The sequence below is a fragment of the Melanotaenia boesemani genome, chromosome 1 (genome assembly GCF_017639745.1).
Source record: "Melanotaenia boesemani isolate fMelBoe1 chromosome 1, fMelBoe1.pri, whole genome shotgun sequence".
NCBI classification, from domain to species: domain Eukaryota; kingdom Metazoa; phylum Chordata; class Actinopteri; order Atheriniformes; family Melanotaeniidae; genus Melanotaenia; species Melanotaenia boesemani.
In genome coordinates this window covers 394,512-412,493 of record NC_055682.1, presented here as the reverse complement: position 1 = coordinate 412,493, position 17,982 = coordinate 394,512, and the positions used below count along the sequence as shown (strand labels likewise).

The 17,982-nt window shown below is 41.1% G+C and overlaps 1 long non-coding RNA gene across 1 annotated transcript; it reads right to left on the bottom strand.

The window, feature by feature from the left end:
• Positions 1-2,870: 2,870 nt before the first annotated feature.
• LOC121636093 lies at positions 2,871-17,733 on the bottom strand. Its single transcript, XR_006009687.1, has 4 exons — positions 17,610-17,733; positions 11,551-11,556; positions 5,348-5,356; positions 2,871-2,883 (listed from the first exon to the last, which is right to left on the bottom strand). It is a non-coding gene; the product is annotated as an uncharacterized LOC121636093 (long non-coding RNA).
• Between the last annotated feature and the right edge of the window lie 249 nt (positions 17,734-17,982).

Genomic DNA, 17,982 nt, shown 5'->3' with positions numbered 1-17,982 from the left:
TCTTTTGTTTACTCCTTTCTTAACCCCACCTGTAAACTACGTTGCCAACACGGATGCAGGATCCTCCTCGAGCTGAACATGAGTTAGAATGTATTTATTTATTTTAAGGCGTATGACCCTCCTACATTCTGCCTGATGGCCGCGCCATTAATACACTTTTATTAGGACAATCTGTCCAAGTTCTTACCAAATCCAAAATCACGCTCACTTACGTGTTTGCATGTCATCATACTTTTATGCTATTAAATGCCTTTAAAAGGCCTCATTAGTGTAACCAAGCACCGTAGCCTCCACTGTATTAGTCCACCTCAGTAGATAACAATAGAAACCATCAGCACATGTTCATGTGTCTCCCCCATACCTGTTAGTAACACTAGTGAAAAAGCTTTTAAATATGCAGATATCTTCTCTGAATTAAACTACTTTACATCATATACATATGTTCTCACTGGTGTTTACACTGATACAGTTATAATAACATACAATAATAATACATTTTATTTGTTGGCGCCTTTCTTGACACTCAAGGTCACCTTACAGGATAAAACACAAGAATAAAACAAATCAATAAATACACTCATAAAGTAAAGGATGCATAAAACAATAATAAAAGCAGTGTGAAATATTACAGTGAGTTTGCCAGTTTGAACAGATGTGTTTTGAGTTTGGATTTGAACAGTTGTATAGAATCAGAGTTACGGAGGTCTGGGGGGAGATGGTAACAAGGCGGGCTGGGGGGACGATAAGGTGGATGGAGGAGGAGGATCTGAGGGAACGGACTGGTATGGAGACATGGAGGAGATCAGAAAGGTCGGGAGGAGTGAGGTGATGGATGGCCTTGTAGGTGAACAGCAGGGTTTTATAGTGGATGCGGTAGGTGACGGGGAGCCGGTGGAGCTGCTGCAGAGCATGGGTGATGTGATGGGTGGAGGTGGTTCTTGTGATGACCCGGGCTGCTGCATTCTGAACCAGTTGAAGTTTATGAAGTGTTTTTTGGGGAAGACCGAACAGAAGGGAGTTACAGTAGTCGAGACGGGAGGTGACAAGACTGTGAACGAGTATGGCGGCGGTGTGAGGGGGGAGGGAGGGGCGGAGGTGGTTGATATTGCAAAGGTGAAAATATGCTGACCGGGTTATGTTATTTGTCATGATCCTGGGCTGTGTATGGATCATGTATGCCGTTTTTTAGTTATGGTTTTGGGTTATAGTTTTTCTCATGATTAGTTTCTGCTTTAAGATCATGGTTTGGGTTTTTGGTTTTGTTAAGTTAGTTTTCCCTCATGTGCTCTGTTTCTGTTTGTGGCTCATTAGATCACCCGGTCTAATTACTCATCCACTTCACCTGTTCCTCATTTATTCCCTCTGTGTATATATGCCCTTGGTGTTCAGTTACTCCTCGTCAGATCCTTATGTGGTATACTTCCTGTCATATGTGGTTCCCTGTCCTAAATTTTTGAGAATAAACCATTTTACCTGCAGAGATCCGGCCTCCTGCCTGAGCTGCCTGCACTTAGGTCCTCACCTCCACCGCCACATGTTAGTTATTGATATGTGATGCGAAAGACAGAGTGCTGTCGATCCAGACTCTTTACCTGAGGGGAGGGGGAAATGGAAGTTCACGTTTGGCAACAGGAAACTTCTACTTCTACTTATATACTTAAACTAAAAAATCATGGTTTAAAATATGAAATGCAATAAAGAGGCTAAAACAGGGATGCAGAAACATTTTATTAAAACATTCCTCTCTTCTCCTCGTCTTCTCCACAGCAGCATCCTAGCCCAGGTGGTAAATGCCTCAGTACCACTGCTGGCTCAGTGGTTTGATGCCACAGTGACCTACAGTGACCACACATTGGCAGTTTATATGAAGGCAAACATTATTTATGTTTAGATGTACTTTGTGGGTACTTTGCAGACTCTTATCTACAGTGATGTGCAGTGCTTAATCTGGAGGTTCAACCATCATGAATAAACATACGGAACCTATAGCATTAATCATTTCTAACACTTATAGCCCATCTACATCCGTGAAACTGGCTAAAAACCTGCTAAAAACTTGCCAACATTTATGTTTACGAGACAGAAGTGATTGGTGGCATACTGCCATTTATATTAGAATTATGATAGAATAACGTAATCCTTACATCTGTACTAAAGCGCCTCCGCCTGCATCTGCACTGCTGAGTCGTTGGCCGCCATTATTCAGCTCTGGAAAACTGGTCGAAAGCCCCGCCCCTTCAACTATGTCAGCAAGATGGCGTCCATTTAGTGTGCATGGTGTCCATTGTTTGGTTTGCTTCAAACCCAGTCCTGTCAGACATGGTACAGACCAAGACGTGTCACCCATAGACAACGCAATCCACAAAACCCGTCCTTTCCAATGGCATGCACGTCTGCCACATCCTCTGTTACCTTCGGTCTCTGGAACTGTCAGTCTGCAGTGAACAAAACAGAATTAATAAGATCCGCAATTTTCCAAACACACGACAACTGTTCATGGTGTTTAACTCTCTTCTATCTCCACCACCTACTCATCCTCTCACTGTGCTGACTGCAGAAATGGTCAGTCCTCAGTCCTTCTACTGCTGGACCTGTCTGCTGCCTTTGACACGGTCAGCCATCATATACTGTCCTCCACACTCTCGGAGCTTGGCATCTCAGGATCTGTCCTCTCGTGGTTCATGTCCTACCTCACAGGAAGATCCTTCAGAGTATCATGGCGAGGGGGCGTGTCCAGACCACATGGGCTGACAACAGGGGTGCCTCAGGGCTCGGTGCTTGGCCCTCTTCTCTTTTCGCTATACACCTCCTCACTCAGTGCAGTCATTAGCTCTCATGGTTTCTCCTACCACTGCTATGCAGATGACACTCAGCTTTTTCTTTCTTTCCCATCTGACGACACAACGTCTCAACGTGAATATCAGCATGTTGCTGATATCTCCGCGTGGATGAAGGATCGCCACCTTCAGCTAAATCTGTCCAAGACCGAGCTTATTGTCATTCCAGCCAGTCCTTCTTTACCGTCACAGATAAGCGTGCAGCTTGACTCCATCACGCTTGTGCCTACGTCTTCTACCAGGAATCTTGGTGTCATGGTAGACAACCAGCTGACCTTTAAGGACCATGTTGCCTCGGTTGCTCGGTCTTGCCGATTTGTTCTCTACAACATCAGGAGGATCAGACCCTACCTGACTGAACACACGACCCAGCTCCTGGTCCAGCTCTTTGGTTCAACCAGGTACTGAAGAAGCTGCTGCACTTATGCACAAGATGATGATATTTGATGCAATTGTGATCTTGTATTTAAACAAAATTACTTAGAAAAAACTATAAAAAAAACAAAAAAGTGACAGGTTCCTGTATATACGGGAGACGTGTTTTTTGCTACGCGTATGATCTTTGATTATATTGAGAAAATAGTTTTCTAAATTTGTTGGGGTGTTTTTCATTATATTCCAATTCTCATGGTATGTAAGATAACGCTTAATCTGAAAATATCTTATATCACCTTGGGGTATAAGAAATTTGTTTTGAAGATGTGGGAAGGACTGTAAGCCCTTATCACAAAGCAGCTGGTCAATAACTCTTAGGCCTCTGTCTGCCCATCTCTTAAAGGTGACATATCATGCTTTTAAATCCTTCGTTTTCACATGTAAATCATTAATTTATGGTCTAAATAAAGTAGAACCACAATGCTTTGGTCTGAATTCCTGGTTATTCTACCTCCACACACCCCTTGTTAACCCTGTTCTGAGGCGTGTCTTTAAAGCAACTCGTTTTGGTGCCGTCTCTTTAAGTGTGAATAAGGCTGTCCATGCCCCGCCTCCTTCCAGGTCACGGAGAGTTCGACTCCATCCCATTTGGCCATATTTGTAGTTTAAGAGCAGCGATAGATTATCTGTCAGAGAAACGTTTAATTGGCAAGTTTACTGGAGATGTCAACAACGGAAAAAGTGTCCGTCCAGCCTTACATGTTCGTCGAGTCCTCCTCTCACTTTTTCTGTTCGTCCCTCACTGATAAGTTCCCCACACACTTCCATGTATTTTTCATCATCCCATGCTGTCTCTCAGCTGTTGTCCTCCCACCCCCAATATTACTTTTTTCACACTATCACAATATGAATAAGATAAACAAGACCTCGACATTGTTAAGGAGTTAGCTAACGCACGAAAGTCACTGAATACATTTAGATCATGTGTTCTCCTACACAAAACGGCAAGAAAACAAAGCCATATCATTTTATTCAGAGCACAGAGTACAATTATATCCTCAAGTAGGAAGCTAAAAGTTAGCACACAGCACTGACAGAAGCAGAACGCACAATGCTAATACTATCAAATGCAGCATTGAGACGTTAAGTCTCCAATAATTGAACATCTTCTCTTGACCTAAATTTAATTTCATCTTAACGGGGCCATAATCTGACAAGGTTATGGGTTCTATCTCACATTCTGCCACTCTATGTACGTCGGTCTTCGAGACAAGAAACATGTCTAATCTGGAATAACTCCCTTGGACTTAGGACCTATATGTGTAATCTCTTTCTCTGGGGTGGAGAAATCGGCATATGTCAATCAGGCCCAGACTCTCCATCATTCCTAAGAGAGCAGTCAATATTTTTTGCACCGGGCCCCTTTTCCGCACATAGTCGGTCAACATTTGAGTTTAATATGCAATTATAGACCCCTGCAACTATTATGATTCCTTTCCCCTCTTCTGCTAGTTTAGAGGCAATCATCTTTAAAAAACTGGGACAGTCTATTTTCTCTAATTGTACCATTTACTATTAAATATTTACCTTCCCTGTTTTTAATTAATTTTCCACATCCAAAAAAGACATTCCTCCCTACTAAAATAGCTACCCCTCTCTTCCTTCCTTCCCTGTGGGATGTGCTATAAGCTCTTTATATTGTAACTAACCACATTTAGGTCGCCCATGTAACTCTACTTTTACTATCTTATAGCTCCCATATGTACTTTCAGCTGTTAAAAAAGGTTCATCAGTTGTCAAGGAAGTAACAAAGAACAGAACAAAAACTATATACAAGACATCAAACTTGTACATAAACCAGGCTTCCAAGTCCTCGACCGGCCTCTTTCCTGAGGGGACCAGTCCCCGAGTGGAACCGGGTGGAGGGTGGTGGAGGTCCTCTGGGATGTCACATTGTGTAGCAGATCCAATGAATAACCGCCACAGCTGTTTAACGGATGAGTGAAAATCACTCATGTGAATCTAGTAGCGGCTGATGCTGCGTACCAAAACAATCAAGTAATATAAATGTTCTCTGTCAGCTTGGCATCACTTAATAAAAAAAAAACAGAGGGGGAACTGAACTTTGACCCAACTAACCGAAACTTATTCACATCTGTTCATAGCCATTTAAATAAAGTAAAGTGAAAAGACCTTACTTTTGGCCTAGTATAGTCATATTAAGGGGAGAAGAACCTGCAGTCCTCTCCTGTGTTGTCTTTCCGTCCATCTCGATTAGCATCCCGTCTCTCCCACTTTATCCATCTCGTCAACTCAGACTTGGATGTTCAGGTCCTGGAGTTCTGACATTGCATCCATCACCATCATCATCATCATCATCATCATCCTCATTCGGGGCAGATACATGCACTTTGCCTTAATATTTTTCTGTTTCAGTTGTTTGACGACGTGTCTAACTTGGGCCCTCTTCCTCTGTAACTGGAGGTAGATCCGCTTCTCACCCATCATCATCATGCCTGCTGCAGAATCCATTCCTTCATGGTATATTCCGTAAATTTGATTACAAGGAAGGAGGGGGAGTCGCCTTCTCTTGGTTTTGGCGTTAGAGCTCTATGTGCCCAGTCAATCCTGATATCATCTTCTGTTAGCAGCAGATCAGGCAGCACAGTTGGTATTAGCTTTTTAATGGAGGCCACCATGTCTTTTCCTTCGCTTCCTTCTGGAATCTGATATACTCTTAGATTCTGTCTTCTCTCTCGATTCTGAAGGTCCTCACAACGTTCCATGAGCTCTGCTTCAAGCGGCAACAGGAAGCCGATGGCCAAACGTTCGCAAAAACAACGAGGAGAATTGGCAGATACTGCCCCAGTGAAAGAAATTTGTTTGGAGGACAGTGCAAGTGGCGACGCGACAGCAGAAATATTGAGGGAACTTAAGCAATTCCGCACTGAAACTGCTGGAAATTTCGGTGTGCTAAGAAAAGAGGTGAGCGACATAAAGCAAAACCTTGATCAATTAAAAAGAAGGATGGATGACGCCGAAAAAAGGATTGCGCAGAATGAGGAACGCGAAATGGATCTGACTAAAGTTCTTTTCCAATTAATGCGGGAACAAAAACACCTTGAGGAGAAATGTGAGAATCTGGAAGGTCGCTCAAGGAGAAATAATTTGAGGATTTATTCAGTACCAGAAAAAACAGAAGGAAGCAATATGATTGGGTTTATTGAAAAAGTTATTCGTGAGCAATTAAACATCCGGGAGGAGATTTGCATTGAGAGGGCGCATCACGCTGCGTCAGGTGGCTCCACGGCGCGCATGGATCACACTAGATCCATCATTGTTGGGTTCCGCAGTTATAAGGAAAAACAACAAGTGCTTCAAGCGGCATGGTCACAAAAGGCGATTCTTATTAATGATCACAGGATATATTTTGATGAGGATTACACGACCGAAGTGTTCAAGGAGCGTGCTCGGTACAGGAATGCGCGGAAACAGCTAAAGGAGAGGAAGATCAAATGTCGCATACTGTATCCCGCAAAACTCAAGTTGTTCTTGCAAGATGGAAAGACCAAGACTTTTGACAATCCACGAGAAGCAGCTGAGGGTCTAAAGGACTTTGGTGTACTAATGGAAGTCCCAAAGAAAGAGCCGGATTGGGAGTCAGCTCTACAGGCCGCAGGCTGGCATTCTCCTCGCAGTAAGGGCGGACACGCCCCCGCTTCAGAAATAACAACGAGTGTTGAAACTCTTCGTATCTCCTTGGACAGCTATGGAAAAGAACAGAAGGACCAGGGTATGTGGAAATAACTCTGACATGGCCTGAGGGCCTAAATAAGCATTAATTTGCGCAATGACTGAGGAGTATGACCAAAATTTTTTGCAAGCAGATAGACTAGAAGGTCGTGTTTACAATTATGAGCATGAACTGGATTCTGAGATGAACTTGTATGAAAATATTAAAGACACGTGTAAATATTATACAGATGCAGACTTCAGTGTTGATATTCAAACAGATGGATTATTTACTTTAATTCACTTCAATTGTCGAAGTTTATATTCAAATTTTAGTAAAATCTATGATTATTTGGGAACATTTAAAGATAGATTTACTGTTATAGCTCTATCTGAGACTTGGTTAACAGATGATAAAGGGGCTGATTTTTATGTTGAGGGTTACGAGTTGTTTTATGTTAATAGGCTCAGTAAGAGGGGAGGGGGCGTTGCTTTATTTGTTTGTAATGATCTGAAATGCAGGACAATAGAGGCTATGACTGCTGTAGTGGAGGATGTAATGGAATGTGTAACTGTTGAGATTGAAATGAAGAAACAAAAAAATATTGTTGTGACTTGTGTATATAGAACTCCGGGGTCCAGTATAATATCATTTATTGAGACGTTAGGGCAATTATTAGTTGAGAGAAATGGCAATAAAATATCTATAATTTGTGGTGACTTCAACATAAACCTTTTGAATGTAAGTAATCATTCTAGTAGTTCAGATTTTTTAGATTTAATGTACAGTAGAGGACTTTATCCAATGATTACTCAGCCAAGTCGAATAACTACGAATTGTGCTACATTAATTGATAATATTTTTGTTACTGTACTGGGAGGCACTGTTAAAAGTGGTCTTTTGATAAATGACACAACTGATCATTTACCAATATTTCTTACTTATTGTTGTGAGGTAAAAACAAATAAAGAAATGGGGAAAAAGGTTGTAAGATTGAGAAATGAGGAAAGAATAAATGCATTTAAGAATGATCTTATCAAAGAAAATTGGAACAGTGTTTACAGCACAAGTGATGTAAATAAGGCTTATGAATGTTTTTTACAAAAATATCTATGGTTATATAATAAAAATTGCCCAAAAAAGATATGGGAGGATAATGATAATGCAAGATGCAACAATAAACCCTGGATCACAAAAGGAATATTAAAATCTTGTAAGAAGAAGAATAAACTTTACAGGGATTTTGTAAAATACCGGACAGAAAATACAGAAAAGCGATATAAGGCCTATAAAAATAAGTTAACAACTATAATGAGATATGCAAAGAAAGATTATTATACCAAAATGTTAATGGAAAATAAGAATAATATTAAAGGAATGTGGAAAGTGTTAAGGAATGTTATAGGTAGTAAAATGGTTTGTAGTCATCGTGCCTATTTAATTAATGAGCAGAATCAAGAAATAAGTGTTGCACAAATAGCAGATGAATTTAATTCATTTTTTGTTAATGTTGGCCCAAATCTTGCCAAAACGATATCACCACATAATGATAATGAAAAGGAAAGTTTGAAATGTGAAAGCAAAGTCATGCAATCAATATACCTTGGTAGGGTAAGTGAGAATGAAATTATTTCTGTTGTATCCAAATTACAAAGTAAACGTTCATGTGACAGTGATGGCTTAGATATGTTTATTGTTAAAGAGAGTGTACACTGCATTAGTAGACCATTAGTATATATATTTAATTTGTCCTTCAATACTGGTGTCTTTCCAGAAAAAATGAAGGTGGCTAAAATTATTCCACTTTTTAAATCAGGTAACAGGCAAAGCATCACAAATTATAGACCTATATCTTTACTTTCGCAGTTTTCAAAAATTTTGGAGAAGCTTTTTGTTAAAAAGTTGGACGCTTTTATTGAAAAACATTCTTTGATATATGACAATCAGTTTGGTTTTCGTAGTAATCGTTCAACAGCTTTGGCAATAATGAAAATTACAGAGGACATAACCACAGAACTGGACAACAAAAATCACACAGTGGGAGTTTTCATTGACCTTAAAAAGGCTTTCGACACTTTGGACCATCGTATACTGATTTCCAAATTACAGTCATATGGAATTAGAGGTATAGTGTTAAACTGGGTTATTAGTTATTTAGAAAACAGACAACAATATGTGGAGTATCTTGACCATAAATCTATGGTGAAAACAATTCTCTGTGGAGTCCCTCAAGGCTCTGTGCTTGGACCTAAACTTTTTACGTTATATATTAATGACCTTTGTGATGTATCAAAAATTTTACGTTTTATTCTCTTCGCAGATGATACAAATTTTTTTGTGTCAGGAAAGAACTTAAAACTACTAATGAAAATAATAGAACAAGAAATGGTACTACTTCAGAAATGGTTCAGTGAAAATAAATTGTCTTTAAATTTAAGTAAAACAAGGTTTATGCTGTTTACAAATCAAAAATGCCCTGAAAATATTGATTTAAGTTTAAATGGAATCAGTATAAAGAGGGTGTCTGAATTTAGATTTTTAGGAGTAGTTATTGATGAAAAATTAAAATGGAAGTCACACATAGCATTCGTTAAAAAGAAAATTTGTAAAAACATTGCTGTGTTGAGTAAGGTCAAGTTTATGTTAAATTATAAGGCAATGCGAATTCTCTACTGTTCTCTTATTTTGCCATACTTGATGTACTGTTTGGAAGTGTGGGGTAATTCCTATAGCACCAATCTAAGCCCTCTAATTGTCTTACAAAAGAGGGCAATACGAATAATTAATAGAACTGCTCCTAAAGAGTCGACAACAGGATTGTTTCTGAAGTCAGGACTGTTAAAATTGCAAGACTTGGTTGTGATGAAAACATTATTAGTAATATATAAAGCTAGACATTTCTTGTTGCCACTTGGACTACAAACGTTTTTTATCCTAAATGATGAATCAAGTAGACGATACTGTGACTTTCAACATCCTTTTGCAAGAACTACACTCAAACAAATGAGTGTTTCAGTGGTTGGTGTAAAACAATGGAACTCACTTAAAACAGATCTTAAATGTTGTTCAAATATTCTCCAATTTAAATATAAATATAAAGAGTACATAATTAAAATGTATGAAAAGAATTGTCTGAATGGTTAAGAAAATAGAGGCATTTGCTGGATGTATTTGTGTTTTAAGAATCTGTTGTTGATGAGGCTGTCCTGTTCGTTTAGAAATGAGGATGGGGTAGGAGTTAATAAGATTAATTCTTCTTCCTACTCCAATTCTCTCTGTTTTTTGTTTTTTTTTTTTTGTTTTTTTCTCTCTTTCTATGGAATGTATTACAATTGTTGTATTTAAATTATTGTAATTATGAAATGTTTTGTTTTGAATTTGATGCATTAACGTGGGAAGAGGGGAAAGGAGAAGGGGGAAAGAAAGGAAAAAAAAAAAGAAAGGAGAAAAAAAGAAGAGAGAATAAATAAATAAAAGTGAAAGTGAAAAAAGTGGTCTCCTCCTGGTTGCTATACACTCCTCTACACCAACTACCCTATTTTCCAGCTTCGTTAGCTGTATGCTCAGGTTTCCAATCAATGTTTCCAGCCTGGTAAACAAGTCCTTGGTCTGGCCTTTGAGTTCCTTAACCTCTATCCTCATCTGCTTGTATTTCTCGGTTCGCTTCCACAATGACATCTCCTCCATGCTTTTAGCATCAGGCCTGGATGCAGTTCATACGTTGGCGTCAGTAGGGCTAGCTGCCTTGTTAGCCCCACTCGTCTCAGACCATCTCTCTTCCCCTTCCTTGGTCCTATACTTATATCTTAATAGTCTATCGGTGGCACTTGTTTTTGCAGTGTTGTTGGGCACATTTTGCCAAGTTTTAACTTTGTCGTTTGGTAGGCCGGTTTATCAGTGGAGCTCAAATTTCCCTGTCATACTCAAACATGGCACCACCGGATGTTCTGCTTCTGCTTCTTTTAAGCTGGAATTCTTCAACTTGATCATGTTTTAATGCCATTTTTATCCAGTGTTCTTTCTTTTTCCTTTTCCTTTTATTTTTAATGTTAAATTATGCTTCTTCTGTAAAATGTTGTGAATCAACCTGTTGTTGAATTGTGCTACAAATAAACTTGCCTTTCCTTGCCTTACATCCCTCAGCAGGTTAACAAAATGCTGGTGCCAGACTCCACCTAGTGGTTGAAGTCATACATGGACCATACATCACAATTTATAAAGCACTGCTTGGTTTACTCCCTATTTACATATGGATAATAATTTCTCAAAGAAGTGGTGATTTCTACTCTCTCTGATCACATGATCAGTTGTTGCTTTATGTTCCAGATACTCAGTCTGAACTGGGTAATAAGGCTTTTGTTCACTCTGCCCCTTCAGCTTGGAGCACATCGCAGAACAAACGTAAACTATCAGAGTTAACTGCATGGAGCACTTTTAAAACCAAACTGAAAAATGTTGAGACCCACTCCACGAAATGCACTTGTTTTTCGTCATTTATTAGTAAATGTAATTTACTCTTCTATTTTGTATAGGCTTCACACTTTAAGGCTATAGGTATTGGGTATATCCCTCCGTGCACACGCAGTACTGAAAACTTTAGTCCACTCCCACCTGCCGGGTGAGCCACACCTCGGCCTCGAGTATAAATTAGGAAGAGACTGGACAATCAGCTCCCCATTTTTCTTCAGCTACCAGATACAAAAAACCTCTGAGGAAGCTGAAAAGTTCAGAAGGCATGTAGCCCTTCTGCCACCTGACACTGGGCCGCTGGGACCTCAGGCAGAAACAGACTCTCCATGGTGACGGCTATGGGCGAGCCCCCGCCCTCCTCCTCCTGCTCAGCAGCCCCAGCCGCAGAAGCAGTCCAGCAACGGGCAGCTGGCCTGTTCCTGGACCAACCCACCTCAGGTGCAGAGGCCCAAGAAACAATGACATTTTGGGGGAATGTTTGTGATGTTGGGGATGTTTAAATGTTTGCTCATAAAACAAAAACCTCTTCACCTTGAAAGCCACATCCTTGACAACATGTCTGCTGTCAGGCCAATCAACTCTGCAGCAACTGTTTCACATCCGTCCCCCACACTGGCTGAATTGGTGACTGCTAGCTGATGCCGTTATCTAGCCTGTAAACACATTCACACCCTGTCTGTGATGCACAGAGAATTATCGCGTTTACACACACCTGCAGCACTGGACCGGTGGTCCAAGCTGACGTTCTCGAGCATTCCACATTGCCTCCCCAGCAGTGCCCGGCTGTGAGTCCGTGCGAAAACCATTCTCTGGAGAATTCTAATCAGCCCTTTTGGGCCAAGCCCCCCATGGCTCATCTCCATGGCGATGACAGCACATATGGCACATGCACAACGGCTTTCAGAGCGTTGCTCAGAATGGCGGCGCATATGTTCCATGGACAAATGGATGGACAGAGTGATCAGCCACGGCTACATGCTGCAGTTTGCATCTACCCCCCTGCGGTTCAGCGGAATCCTAGAAACGGTGCTGTCATACCACGAACAGCGCGTTGCTCTCCAGACAGAGCTGCAGGAATTTATGGTGAAGAATGTGATCTCCAGAGTTCCTTTAGGAGAGGAAAATCTGGGCTTTTACTCCCGTTACGTCCTGGTTCCCAAGAAGATAGGCGGAAAGAGACCCATCCGAGGTGACGCTGGTGGCAGGTAAGTGACGCTAATGCTGTAGGTGATGTAGTTCCGGGGAGACGGCAGATTCAAACTAGGCGCGCCCAAACATTTATACACTCATTCAATTGTATTTTGTGCCAGCCGAATCAAAATATTCTTTAAAGTAGGAAAATAGTGTCTTTAAAAGGTACACTCTGGAGCACAGCGGGAAGGATTTGGCCAGCCTGACAGATTTTATAGATCGTTGTTACGACAGAATCGTCGTGGGGAAACCAAACAACACCTCCACCCCCTCCACCTCATCCAAGTCCAAGAGACAGCGAAATGAGGATTCACCTGGAGCTATTTCACCACCGGGGAACGACTCAACGGATGTTCTGATCTCTATAGATAAGAAACTCAGTAGTTTTGATGCGCGTTTGAGCCTGGTAGAAATTCTCCACAAGGAGTTCCAGGCGCTACGTGAATCACTAGAATTCAGTCAGAAGCAGGTGGAAACTCTGGCTGTAGAAAATGCTGGTCTCAGAGAGTCGGTAAAATCCCTCACCGAGGGCTTGACCCGTCTCTCGGAGGAAAATAAGAAGATGAAGGAAACGGTGATCGATCTGCAGGCGCGGAGCACGAGAGAGAACCTGGTATTTGCAGGGATTCCAGAGCAGACGGAGGAGGACCCCGAGACCACGGTGAAAAACTTCATCAAAACCCACCTGAAGCTCCCGGAGGAAACGGTGAAAAACATCTCCTTTCACAGAGTCCATCGGCTCGACGGGAGGAAACCCGGGTCCAGCAGACCAAGACCCATAGTAGCGAAGTTCGTCAGCTTCAAACAGAAGGAGCAGGTGAAGAACCAGGGCCGCGAACTGAAGGGAACCAACTTTGGAGTAAACGACCAATATCCCAGAGAGATTCTGGACTGACGGAGAGTCCTGTTTCCCATCAGGAGGAAATCCATCATGGAAGGCGCTCGCGCTGTCATCGGGGTGGATAAATTATTTATTAATGGACAGCTGTACCGCGACCCGGACATCACTCCGTGGCTCTACTGACTTGGTATGTGCTTTAATTTTCCTGTTTTCTCACTAGATCATGTTATATCCATAAAACTGCCATAAAAGATCATTTAGTTAACAGTAAATCCACTGCCCGTCTCCACTACACTGTTCTCAGCACAGATGCGTTTTTTAAATTACTTTTTTCCTTTGACACTGTCGCTCTTTTCACTCTTTACACTTCTTCTCTCCGACCCTTTAACGGCTAACGGTAACACTTGTCATTATATTATATACACATCAGCACTTTTCATGATTCACAGGAACACACACAGAACAGCACAAGCGCACACACATCTCTGTCACAACCAGCTGGCAGATACACATGCACGTGGAGAAGCAGTGGGATGCACGCACACACGCTTCAGTAATATGCATATAGCCTCATCTCTGTGGTTGGTTCATGAACAAACTCACATTTGTCACTTGGAATGTGCGTGGAGCTGGCACAAGGGAAAAGAGGTTAAACATTTTTAACCGTTTGTAAGAAATGAAAGCAGATATATTACTCCAAGAGACTCATTTATCAAACTCAACAGTAGATCTTCTCTCAACAACCCAGTTTCCACACGTGTATTCAGCTTGTTATAATTCTAGGCAGAGAGGAGCAGCAACTCTTATTAATAGAAGGTTAAATTTTGATATAGATAATACAATCATAGATCCAGAAGGCAGATTTATAATAGTTACATTATCTATTAAAAATGTTAAGTTATGTATTGCAAATATATCTGGTCCAAATGTAGATGATTCTCCTTCTTTCACTCCCTCTTCGCCTCTATGGTCACTCAGATAACACACTAATTATAGGAGGTGATTTTAACATTATACTGGACAAACAAAGTACCACAGGAGCTCATCGAGTCTGGAAATCCTCAAAAACTGTTTAACATGAAAGATTTTGGTCTCTGTGATGCTTGGCGCTCTCACCATCCCACACTAAGAGAATACACCTTCTTCTCTTCAGTCCACCATTCCTATTCTAGATTAGATTATTTCTTAACTAGCAGCTCGCTGATGAATGACATGTCAGAAATCAGAATCCATCCTATTAGCATTAGTGATCACGCACCAGTATCATTCACTCTGAGAAGTAAGAGCAATAAACAAGCAACTACAAACTGGAGATTTAATACGTCATTACTTAAAGATCCTGAGTTTATCAGCTACTTTAAAAGAGAATGGTCCTTATATCTAGAAAATAACGACTTGCCAGAAACTTCAGCGTGTGTTCTTTGGGAAGCAGGAAAAGCAGTAATGAGAGGAAAATAATTTCCTTTTCTTCTCGTAAGAAAAAGAAGGAAACTTTGAGAATTTCAGAGTTAGAACTCAGAATTAAATCCTTAGAGGAGCTTACCATGTCTCCCCAGGAGAACACACACTAAATGCTTTAAGGAAAGCTAAACTTGAACTTAATGAAATAATAGATAAAAAGACGTAATTCTTGGTGCAAAGACTTTGCTTGGAGAATTTTGAGCATGGCAACAAATCTGGAAGGTTCCTGGCTAATCAGTTAAAAACAAACAAGGAGAAAACAACCATCTCCTCTGTCAGAGATCCAGAAGGAAACATCAGCCACGACCCCGACAAGATAAATAACACTTTCAAAGAATTCTATAAAACATTATATACATCGCAACTAACTACAACAGATGACAATATTGATAAATTTCTTAGTAACATCAATCTTCCAAAATTAAAACATGAAGATAAAATAACCCTGGATTCAACTCTTTCAGTCGGCGAACTCCAAGAAGCTCTCCAGCATATGCCCAACAATAAAGCTCCAGGTCCACAGGGTCCTGATCCAGGTCCAGATGACCCAGGTCCAGATGTTTACCCAGCAGTATTCTACAAAGAATTCTGGACAATGCTGGCACCCACTTTCTACAATATGATATTAGAAATAAGGGAAAAACAAAAAATACCTTCAAATATGAACCTAGCCAATATTACTGTACTATTAAAACCAGGTAAAGACCCGACACTTCCATCCAGTTACCGTCCAGTTTCACTAATAAATGTAGATCTTAAAATAATTAGCAAAGCTTTGACCTGAAAAATAGAAACAATAACCCCTCTAATAACACATCCTGACCAAACAGGCTTTATTAAAGGTAAACATTCCTCTACTAACATGCGTAGATTAATTAACATCATAGATTATTCTACTCTACATAACCTGGAATCCACAGTCATTTCTTTAGACGCAGAAAAAGCATTTGAACGAGTAAATTGGAAATTTTTATTTGCAATGTTAAACAAATTTGGGTTTGGGTCATCTTTCATAGATTGGATAAAATATGATATAACAACCCAAATGCATGTGTGAAGACCAATGATCAAACTTCTCCAAGCTTCTGTTTGCAGAGAGGAACCAGACAGGGCTGCCCGCTTTCTCCATCACTCTTTGCTATTTTTATTGAACCCCTAGCTGCTGCCATAAGACAAAATAAAGAGATTAAAGGAATCCATGCCAAAAATATAGAACACAAGATAAGTCTTTATGCTGATGACGTATTACTTTTTCTCCAGAACTCACCGACGTCTCTCCCCCAGACAATCACACTTATTAACACATTCTCATCAATATCTGACTACTCTATTAACTGGCCTAAGACTATTATTATGCCCATCAACTGTGACCTACAAAACACAGCCAATACTACAATACAGTCTGGAAACATTAGATATCTAGGCATAAACATTTCCCCCAGGTTATCAGAACTAACAAAACTAAATTATGTCCAGCTACTTAAAGCAATAGAGGATGATCTCTCACGGTGGAGGCGCTTACCCATATCACTCATGGGGAGGGTTGCCACAGTTAAAATGATGGTTCTATCTAAAGTAAACTACCTGTTTTCAATGATACCGACTAAACCATCCTTACCCATAGGCCTCCCCTTGGCAGAGCTAATTTGTTCAGCACGATACAGCAACCAGATTATCATTTTACTGCTATGATGCTGGACAGGACAAGTTAAAAAAAAAAAAAAAAAAAAAAAAGGAAAGAGACCTATCCTCGATCTATCTCTGTTCAACAAATCGATCACCCCGAGATCCTTTCACATGCTGACGATCAGAAGTGTTGGGCTGCATTCACAGAGGCGATTGGTTCACCTCCATCAACCTGAAGGACGCATACTTTCACATCCAGATCATGCAGAAACACAGGAAATTCCTGTGTTTCTCCTTTCAGGGGAACCAGTATCAGTACAACCGTCTGCCATTCGGTTACTCTCTCACTCCTCGCATGTTCTCCAAGTGCATGGAGATGTTGTTGCAGCCTTTACGCTCTGCAGGAAAGAGAGTTCTGTTTTATCTGGATGACCTGCTTCTACTGGCCCAATCCAGAGACGAAGCAGCGGTGCAGACATGGAAACTGGTGATGGATCTGTCAGCACTTAGAAAGGCTCGGCCTCTCCCCAGAAGTGGTGAGTACGATCCAAAGATTGAGAGCTGCTTCCACTAGAGCGTCTTACTCTGCTAAGTGGTCAGCTTTTCAACACTGGTGTCTGGAGAGAGGATTTAATCCCACAGCATGCACGCTGCCCTGTGTGCTCTCCTTCCTCCAGTTGCTGTTGGAAAAGAATTTGGCTTTCAGCACCATTAAAATGTATGCTGCAGCCTTGGTCCTTTTTTCCTTGGTCCTTTTAACTTGCTTTTACCCTCTGTGATGTGTGTGTGTTTGATGGGAAGGGGTGGGGGGTGGGCTTGCTGCTCTTGGGTTGGGGTTCTGGGGGATTTTACTCTCTGTAAAGCACCTTGAGTTGCTATTTTTATGTATGAAAGGTGCTATATAAATAAAGTTTGATTTGATTTGATCTAATCTTGTCATAAAGGTTTTGGTGACAGATCTCTTTTCAGTCATCCTCTGATCAAACGCTTCCTGAAGGGAGTGCACAGATACAGACCTCAGTGGGATTTACCGCTGGTTTTGCGCGCTTATTAAAGCCCCGTTTGAGCCTTTAACCGAAGTTTCTGTTCATGAAGACAGCCCTGCTGCTGGCGCTGACGTCTGCTAAGAGAGTCAGTGATTTATCAGCCCTCACTGTGGCTCCCTCCTGCCTCAGGATCCAGGGCGATGGCAGCTCAGCTGTACTAACCCAGCTTTCACTCCTAAAACCATCACCAGTTCTTTCAGATCCAGAGTGTTCACGCTGAATGGATTTTATCCTCCTCCCCACAGTCAGAGGAGGAAGCAAAATCTCATTTATTGTGCCCAGTGTGCGCTGCCTTGTTACGTCGAGCGCACAGCACCATTCCGTCATTCTCAACATCTGTTTGTTCACTATGGAGGAAGATCCTTTGGGCCTGTAATGGAAAATTTTATACACATGTCTGCA